The sequence below is a fragment of the Colobus angolensis genome, unplaced genomic scaffold, assembly GCF_000951035.1.
Source record: "Colobus angolensis palliatus isolate OR3802 unplaced genomic scaffold, Cang.pa_1.0 Scaffold503, whole genome shotgun sequence".
Classification (NCBI taxonomy): Eukaryota; Metazoa; Chordata; class Mammalia; order Primates; family Cercopithecidae; genus Colobus; species Colobus angolensis.
Genome location: NW_012118522.1, coordinates 1,334,811 through 1,345,095, shown reverse-complemented (window position 1 = coordinate 1,345,095; position 10,285 = coordinate 1,334,811).

The following is a 10,285-nucleotide window of genomic DNA, read 5'->3' as shown; positions in this document are numbered from 1 at the left end:
CATTCTCAAAGAGTTTAAAAATTTAAACTTTTCCTTATTGAGTTTTCAAATATCTCTCTGTTATGTATGTTTATTTCTTTATGTTGCTCAGTTTCCTGATTCTCTGACTTATTAGCAACTTGGTAAGTAAACATGACATACATGTTTCTATTTTGAGTTTTTCTGCCAGAATAATGTGAATCCCATGGTTTTGCTTGTTTTTTAAATAATGCTTATGGCACCATATTCCATTTTTGTCTTGTTCTTCCTTGACCTACGTTGCTGCTTCTCTGTCAGCTGGATAAATAGAATGGATTTTTGTCTCATTGAGAATTGCCTTTTGCAGGCTGGGTGAGGTGGCTTGGCTGGGCGCTGTGGCTCATGCCTATTATCCCAGCACTTTGGGAGGTCAAGGCAGGTGGATCACCTGAGGTCAGGAGTTCGAGACCAGCCTGGCCAACCTGGTGAAACCCTGTCTCTACTAAAAATACAAAAATTAGCTGGGCGTGGTGGTGGGCACCTGTAATCCCAGCTACTCGGGAGGCTGAGGCAGGAGAATTGCTTGAATCCAGGAGGCGGAGGTTGCAGTGAGCTGAGATCGTGCCATTGTATTCCAGCCTGGGTGACAGAGCAAGACTCCATCTCAAAAAAAAAGAGAATTGCCCTTTGCAGACTTAGCCTCGGTCCTACCTTGGACTTGCCTTACCATTTTGCCTTCTTGTTCTTTCCACCTTGCACACTCTTATCCCACAGACACAAGCTTGTCAGCACCTTACTAACTGCAATCAAAAGAATCCTCAGTAATGCCAGTGTATAGGATTTTAAAGTCTAGAGTTTCTACAGTGGAAACTGTTGACGGCAGGTTTCAGCATGCTCTGTGGATTCTCACCTCCCCCTAGTTCTCTTCCTGTTATGTTTGTTTCCCAGGGCTGCGATAACCAAGTACCAAAACCTGGGTGGCTGAAAATAACAGAAATTTATTATTTCATAGTTTTGGAGACAAAGTCCAAAATCACGGTGTTGACTGGGCCATGCTTCTTCTGAAGTCTTTAAAGGAGAATACCTTCTTGCCTCTTCCAGCTTCTAGTGGTGGCCTTCAATCTTTAGTGTCCCTTGTGTCTCTGTCTTTCCATGGTGTTATTCTTGTGTTTTCACATCATGTTGTGTCTGTATTTGTGTCCAAATTTCCCTGTTTTATGAGGATAGTAGTTACGTTGGATTTGGTTTCATTCTAGAGTTAAATTGGTTACATCTGCAGGGCCCTTATTTCCAAATAAGGTCATATTGTGAGATATTAGTTATATCTGAGCTCAGGACTTGTTACTTCAAGTTTGTTCATCAGAGTAAACTTGTATTGATTCAGCAGTGACCTTCATTTTATCCTGAATTGTTAACATCTCTACCCTTGACCCTAAGAAATCCTGTCTGTCCTTGATATTCTCTCTGTTAACATTCTCTGGTCCCTCTGTCTTTATCTTTGGGATTTCTGTGACTCTGGCCCCTGCCCTCACTCTCTGAGCAGCAGTTTTGGCTCTTGCTAGGTGCTTTCTCCTGGGCTTTTCTCTTTTGTTTCCTTGCAAGGACATTTCTGTTCCTTGCCCTTCTCCCTTCTATCTCACTCTCTGTTATTAATTCTTTCAACACTGCAGCATCCTGGTCCCCAATATCCTTCACCTATATTGAAAACTGGCTGGTAGTTTCCATATTCTTTGTTTATACATCAGCACAATTCTTTACCACTTTTTCTTGACACTCCTCTGTTTTTTTCAAAGCAACACACATAGTTTCCAGTGTATTTTACACAGCCTTAAGACACCACTTTATACTGGAACACAGCCCAGTTTCCTACTTCTGCTGCTTCTTCCAAACATGACATGGGTCCGCTGGGGGATATTACCTGTTCTTTCCCATGCACTGAGAGGTGCCCTCTTGCTAATGTTATGGCATAGTGCTTTTTCAACAAGACTTAAGGAGTCTAGATGGCTGATCTTTTAACAAGCTTAGTGCCCTTCCTGGGAGAGTTACTTGAACTCATTTGAAAGATTACCTGGCTGATATTTCTGCCTGAAAGAATAACTATCCTAAAGTACTCTAGGTAGGTGAAAACCTAGTCTATATTTAAAACCCCCAGAAAAGGAGAATGAGTTTAACTCCCTTGATTAAAAATAATCTCCAATTTCAGGGTCCCATATTTCCTTCTGCTGTATTGTACATACTTATGTTCTGAGTGATCTGATCTTCTTTATCATTTCTTAGGTACTATTTGTGTGCTGGAAAATGTCAGATCTAATTCCCTTGGTAATGCCTTGCCCAAGCTCCAGATTGATATTTTTAGCTCTCTGCCATGTACATGGGTGTCCTGAAGGCATTTCACACTTAGCATTGCTCCCTCCCTGCTGCCGTCTTCCTCTTGTAGTCTAGATTTCGGTTACCAGCCTCAGTCACATCCTCCATCTCCCAAGTTATACAGCATTATCCCTGGCTGTTTCTCCAATCAGTTAGTGAACTCTACCATTCCAGCAGAGGAGGACTATTTCTATTGTATTTCTGTTTTCTTCTCATCTTCTTCCTCAACATTTCTTGCTGAACTCCAGCACCTCTACCAGTCTTCCTCTCCAGTCCCTCTTCATCCCAATCCAAGTATACTTCTTTTGAAAAAGTAAAGTTGACCATGTAGCTGTTTTTTCTTTGAAACTCTGCTGGTTTCCCATTGCCTGGGATCAATCTCTGAACTCCATATATTGTCATTCTGGGCTTCTCAAATCTGACTCTGACTTTCTCATTCTTCAGGCTCTGGCCCTCTACTCTCTCTCCACCCTGAAGCGTACGAAACTTTGCCAAACCAAGCCTCTCACTGCATCTTGGAAACAACATACCCCTTCATGCCTTTGCAGTTTTGCATATACTTTTTCATTTGCTTGTGATGCCCTTTCCTCCCTTCTTTACCAGACAAATTCCTTCTCGCCTTTGAGACCTAGTGCAATGTTAAATTCCTGGTAATAGTAGTAATAGAATCCCCCTTGCTAGAGTTGATGTTCCTCTGTACTGCATCCCATGGTACTTTATTCACAGTTGCATGGTACTACTCTGTACTTTATAATTTCCTTTGACTCCTTCATTAGACTATGCACTCACCAACAGCTAGTACACAGCTAGTAGACAGTGCCTGGTGCTCAACAGGAAAGCCATGAATGTTTTTTAGTAATTGAAAGCATTATAGAATCTAACTCAACTTTATATCTTTTAATCTTTTTACCTTCCTTCCCTTCTTTTTTTCTCCCTAGAGAAAAATCTGAGATAGTATTTCAAAATCTACATTGTACAAACTATCAAAAAACAAACTAGCTGAGGTTTTAAAAAAGGTAGTGACAATGGATACTGCTCAGCCATAAGAAAGAATGAAATCCTGTATTTTGCAGCAACATGGATGGAATTGGGGGCCATTATCTTAAGTGAAATCACTCAGACACAGAAAAACAAATACCATGTGTTCTCACTTGCCAGTGGGAACTAAATAATGTGTACCCATGGACGCAGAGTGTGGAATGATGGACAGTGGAGGCTTGGAGGGGTGGGGGTGAGGTGGGAAGGGGCTGGATGATGAGAGGTTGTTTGGTGGGTACAATGTGCATTGCTGTAGTGTTGCAGACGCCAAAGGCTCTGACTTCACCATAATTCAATGTATCAGTGTAGCAAAATTGCACTTTTACCCCATGAATACAATCACATAAAAAATAAAATAAGACTTGAAAATCGAATCAAATTTTAAAAAAAGGTGGTGGGATCAAGTGAGGGATGGGGTTAGTGTATCTCCTGCTTGTCTTGAGTAGCCCAGCACTAGAGATGGCTGCAGAATTTTTTTGAGCTTTCCAGCAGCACAAACAGAGGGTACAAGATTGGTTTATACAATTATTATTATCTATGTAACAAAATAACTCATTAGTCTGGGAAAGAGCAACCACTCTAAATCCTGAGACCTGAGAGAAGTTTCTCATGAGGGCACATGTGATTTAGTGAACACTGCCATCTTCTCCCTCTGATTTCCTGGCTGAGCTATGGAAAAATAGTATAATATTTGTCCAGTCTCTACATTAATGAGTTTTAATGAGGAAATAAATATATTTTCTTCTGGTTTGTGTCTGATGGACAGGGACAGAAAGAAAGAGTAGAGAAGGTAGAGTCACCATGTTTGGACTAAAAGCCCTGATGAATTCATTCATTCACTCATTCATTCATCAAACAATAACTCTTAATTAAATGTCCACTTTATAGGAAATTTCCCTTCCACCCCTATTGTGCAATCTCTCCTATCTTAAATTTGGCTGGAAATTATCTTACTACATATCAGCTCTTTCAAATCAGAGGCCAGAGGATGCATCGCCTAAATTGCTTTGTAAGGATTCAGCACTCAGGCTGGAGGTTTTTCAGTGGCAGCTAATGGTTGTCATAGGGAGGAACAAAAATGGCTCTTGGACATGCTTCTTTTTAAGCGTCCAGGGAACATTTTCTGGCTCTGGAAAGATTGCTTTCACAGAGCAATTTTAGCCATTATCAACTGAGAATAAAATCTACTTTACAAAATTAAATTAGCTAGTCTTCCCTCCCAGATTCATTTTTCCTCCTTTAGTGTGATGAAACCCATCTCTATTTAGCAGGCCATGTAACCTCTCCTACCTCGTTGTTCAAATCATTTAGTAAAATAAAAAGGCTTTAAAAAAGGAGGTTGCAAATATAAACACGAGTGCAATTAAGATCTCAACTCCATTACATTAATATAACTACTTTGCATGGAGTTCATTATGATGCGCGTCAGGGTTTTAATGTTTTCTCCAGTTTAGTGCTGTCCTTAGTTAGAAGGAAACAGCCTGCTCTAGGAAACAATTGCCTCTTGGGTTGGAAAATAGTTTGAATAGGATTCCATTGTGATTAATTAAACTCACACTTGATAAAGTAGAGAGAACCAAACAGTTGTTCTTCAAATTGATAGCATATTCGGTAAATAAAAAAATGTTATAACACCAAATTTAAATTTTCCTGATGTAATATAGTATGGAAATTACTCATCTTTATTTTTCTCTTTTTGCTGGAAACATGGTGAGCCTTTATTTTTTTTTTCCTATGCCAAAAATAGAGGCACAAACAAGAATGAGGGAAATTGAAAAAAAGGACTTAATTAGTGAGCGCCGGCATGATAATATGGATATAAGCCTTTATTTTCTCTCCATTACCCTCAAATTATTTCTCTCAAACATTTTATCAGACAATTCTTCTTCACAGTCAGCTCTAAATGTGTGCTGCCTCCATGAGGAGGGGCCGTCCATCTTTCTCCCTGCGTTAACAGCCTCCCTTCCTGGAAATCAGTCTCCAAACTGAAAAGCAGCTCCTCTGTCCTTTCAGTTCCTCTCCTGACCTAACCTACGCCTCTACTCCACTCAGCAGGGCTTTCAGGAAATAACCATTGTCAGCCCTTAGAATATGAGGCAAGCTACATCAGTGACATTAGCAAATTGTAACTAATGTGTCTGAAAGGAGAATAATGAGTCCTGCTTTGAAAACTGTCGTTTTCACTCAGCCTCTCCTTCTCTCCGTCTCTCTATTTTGTCTTTGCCTTGTTTTCCTCTCTCCTTATGCCTTTCTTTGTGCCTGTGTTTTCCTATGTCTGTCCATTCTCCTCAGTAGGTCCATCCATTTCCTCTCCCTGAGCACCACCTCATCCTGGCATCCTTCTTTGCTTTCTCTCTCTCCCTCCTCCCTTCTCCCCTCCTCTTAAATTCTAAGTCTCTGGGTTGCAATCAAGATTCTTGAAGCCAGCCGGGCACAGTGTCTCACACCTGTAATCCCAGCACTTGAAGAGGCCAAGACAGGTGGATCCCCTGAGGTCAGGAGTTCAAGACCACCCTGGCCAACATGGTGAAACACCATCTCTACTAAAAATACAAAAATCAGCCAGGCATGGTGACATGTGCCTGTAGTCCCAGCTACTCGGGAGGCTGAGGTAGAAGAATCAGTTGAACTCGGGAGGCAGAGGTTGCAGTGAGCTGAGATCGCACCACTGCATTCCAGCCTGGGCGACAAAGTGAGACTCCCATCTCAAAAAAAAAAAAAAAAAAAAAGGCCTTGAAGCCAAATAAGGAGTGATGGAGCATATCTCTGGAGAGTGTCTTGAATTAACTGGCAAGACTCAGGAACTGCTGTTAATGAATCAAGGCAGCTAGCTCCCCAGGGTCAGCCAGTGTTACTGGGGCAGCACATTCAAATACTTTTGGTCATCACTGAAAAGCTGTTTGGGCCTTAAGTGATGATTTCTTTTCTGATGGAGTGTTGCTCCCAAGGCCGCAGCAGGATCTGTGTGATACTTAAAGTTACCTCTCTTGGTTTTGTCCATTGTCGACACTGTCACCACCGGGGCATACATAACCCCCAGTGAGCTCTATCAGCTGACCCAGCTGGAGAGCAACATGAGCCTGAGGTGGGTGGGGACAGGATCTAAACTTTTCTTAGCCTTTACGGTAGGGGTGTCCGATCTTTTGGCTTCCCTGGGCCATACTGGAAGAAGAAGAATTGTCTCGGGCCACACATAAAATATGCTAACACTAACAATAGATGATGAGCAACAAACAAAAACACACAAAAAATCACAATGTTTTAAGAAAGTTTATGAATTTGTGTTGGGCTGTATTCAAAGCTGTCCTGAGTCACATAGGCCTGCAGGCTGTGCATTGGACAAGCTTGTTTTAGGGTGTACCACAGAAATATGTCTCCTTAAACACTTTCTACATTCTGGAGGAAAGCCAGCTTCTCACAGGGGACTGGTAGCTTTCTGATAAACAGCCTAGTGGGCTAAGACACCCATAAGCATACTGGTTTGCTTGTGATGTGCAGGCTTGAGAAACAGAATTACCAAAGCATTCTGCAAATCCAAAGAGATGAAATACGATAGAAACTTTATTGATTTGGTACACTTGACTTTCCCTTTCTGAGCTTTTGATGAATGCCTAGAAAGAATGTATAACAAACACCCGTGGTCCAACTGCTGTCTACTAGTTTCTGATTCTTTTTCCCTCTGTGACTTCACAGACCTTGTTTTCCAGACTTTTCAAGACAGTTGAAATAATTTATTTTTAAAGAATAATTTATGAAATGAAAACTAAACCCAGGTTTTAGCCTTGTCCACCTAGCAAGAATAGAGGAAAAGAGTTAAAAATACTTTTAAAAACTAGCTATTAGGGAATATAGCAGCTAAAAACTTACTTACTCATACTTCTCACAATCTTTCAGTCCTTGGTGCCATTTGTAAAGTTAGAAAAGCAAGAATTAGGAAAACCTCAGGTTGGTTCAGTCTAAAACATATTCATTAACTATCATGTACCAGGTACCGATGAAGGGCAGGGATCCTGGGGTGAGTAGGAGATGGTTCTTGCCCTCAAAGAGCTCACAGTCTTCATGGACCTCCCAGAGATTTTATGAGGAAAGTGCTGGGTAAATGTCACTTCTCTTCCTTTTACTTCGATATAAGGACTTTCTAAGGACAGTGGGCAAACACTCATTAGAATTCTTTCTTATCTTAAATGGTCAGGTTTCTTCCTATTTGTTTTGTGTTCTTGGTAAAGTGGTAGCATCTCTGTACTCATGTACCACTTTGCATATACTTTTACTTCCAAACTGTGACCAGAGGATGTTTGTTAAATGCATTCATGCATGAGGGCCTGAATTGTTTTGCAATTACTTTTTAAAATCAATTTGTCTTTTACTTTGGACTCTATGAACTCTTTCAGGAAGAGAAGGCCATGTTTTCTCATCTTTGTGTCCCCAAATAATACGTGCTCACAAAAACTCTTGGAGTTACATTTAATTTCGTGCCTCCTTTTTGGGTGAAAAACGGGATGCTTTTCTCCTTGCCCTCATCCCGGACACACTGGGTGTGAGATTGCTGTGAGGACATATAAAGTGTGGATCCCAGTGGATCTACGTAACTTGGAAAGGGTGGTTTTGGGGGTGAGTGGTGGTAGCTATAATACATTTATGAACAAACATGGCAGTGTGTTCCTGGCCTGGGTGTTCTGCTCCGAAGCATTTCTGCAGAGACCAATTCTTAGCAACAATTAAGTAAGCATTTTTTTCTTCCGTTTGCCAGCTGTGAAATGAAGGTGTTGGCTACCTTCTGGTTTCCTCAAATTAGCATGCCACTCTCTTGGTTGCAGATATCATATATAAATCCTCTGTAGGTGCTTGTTCGTTAGCTCCATGAAGTTTCTTTGGGTCTCTCTTCCCTTCCTTCTCTCAGAGTCTCCCTAATACAAGCTCCTCATGGTTCCTAACCCTTCAGGCATATCACTTTGTCTCATTGTCCTCTTGCCTGGTTTAGAGGTGGTAGCCTGATTTTGGAATTCTTAAGATACTACTGCAATGAACAGCCTGTACATTTTACTTCTTAGCAGTGACCCAGAGGTACTTCACCCCAGTCTCATCTTTGGTCCATGGAATGCAACAGCCTAGGGCTCTTCACCTTGTCCTGTATCCATGGAGAAAGCTGTGATTCTCCTAGGATGAGCTGATATTCAGAATGACTACAGCTTTCTGAATTGGAGGTGTAGGAGTAGGGGAAGATTGTGGGTGGATCTAAGGTAAGCATCTTTCCTTCTTACTCACAGGACACACAGCTAGCCTTGCTTTCATCCAGGTATACAGCAGAAGAGGTTTGTGAATGTCATTTGCATCTCCTTGCTAAAGATAGGCAGCAAGTTCATATGCTGGCTCCTAGAAAGGAAATGTTGGGAAATGCCATAAAGAACTTTTTTGGGATTAGAAACTATTGAGAATGCTTGTCTCATTATTAAAAAGATTCTAGAACAGGACAGATCTAAGGAGATACATCTGATACTGGACTTTTTTTTTTCTGTTCTTTTTTTGGAACACTCGGAGTCTTGCCCTGTCACCCCGGCTGGAGTGCGGTGGTGTGATCTTGGCTCACTGCAACCCCTGCCGCCCAGGTTTAAGCGATTCTCCTGCCTCAGCCTCCAGAGTAGCTGGGATTACAGGTGTCTTCCACCATGCCCAGCTAATTTTTGTATTTTCAGTAGAGACGGGGTCTCACCATGTTGATTAGTCTGGTCTGGAACTCCTGACCTCAGGTGATCCACCCGTCTTAGCCTCCCAAAGTTCTGGGATTACACGCATGAGCCACTGTACCAGGCCTGATCCTGGACTTTTAAAGTCATTCCTCTACCCCCAGACTTTCAGCTCCAGGGAAAGGACAGTGTCAAGGGCAAAGGCAGCAAAATCTAAGGATTTTGGAGAGTGGTTGGCAGGGCCAACTTGGGGGGCCTGGCTCTGTAACTCTTTCTCATTTTTCAGGTGTCTCCTTAGCCCTTGGGAAGGCTTCTAGATGCCCAGATGCTGGGTTCTGTGTCCTCCCTCAGTGCCCCCTTAGCACACTGTGCCTACAATTCTGCCAGCACCCAGCACATCCCAGGCCCATGTTTGTGAGACCATAGAGTACTGAGTGCAGCGGTTGCTTCTTTTCCTGCATGTGCCTGCAGATATGTAATGTCACAGAGACATTACAGGCATTCAGTGGGGACTTGCTGAATGAGTAGATTAGGCAGCTCCTTTATAGCACAGGTGGTTCAAACCCTGCCACCTCAAAATGTCTCCAAGGTAACTGGTGCCCGGATTGTGCCCATGGAGTATTAACTTTAGGGTTTACATTTTTTCCCCTAATTCCTACACAAAGTCTGTGAATGAACACAATACCTTCTCTTCATGAATTGATAAAGACCACCCTTGTCCTAGTTCCTAGCAAAGGCACATCTTCGGTGAGTGTTATTTCCCTTTTGATGATAAGCAGACAACCCTGGAAGAAGTGGCATTTTACACTGTTCAACAGGAATTAGATAAAAATCTGGAGAAATTTGTGGAGCAGATTGTTGTACCAGGGGAGAGCACATAGAGAATTAAGTAAGTTAATCTTTGAAAAGCACATAGTCAACACTAAGTTTTTTTAAATGGAGAAACAAAGTGCTGCTGCTGTTATTATTAGACACTAAAACGTTATGCAGACTAGAACATTATTGCTTAAACTACCGAAGTTCTGATATTTCAAAAAGAAAATGTTTTACATTTTGGAAGTCTCCAAAATAAAACATGGAAGTACTCTTGGCTTGAGGTTTATTCTATTTAACACCTTTCAATAGGGCAACATCTGGATGTTATCAAGGCTTGGCAAGATGAGATGCCAAAATTACAAATTCTGGAAATGCTGTGCATTAGGCACTCTTGTTTTTGCTTGTAATTGCCTTAAAGATAT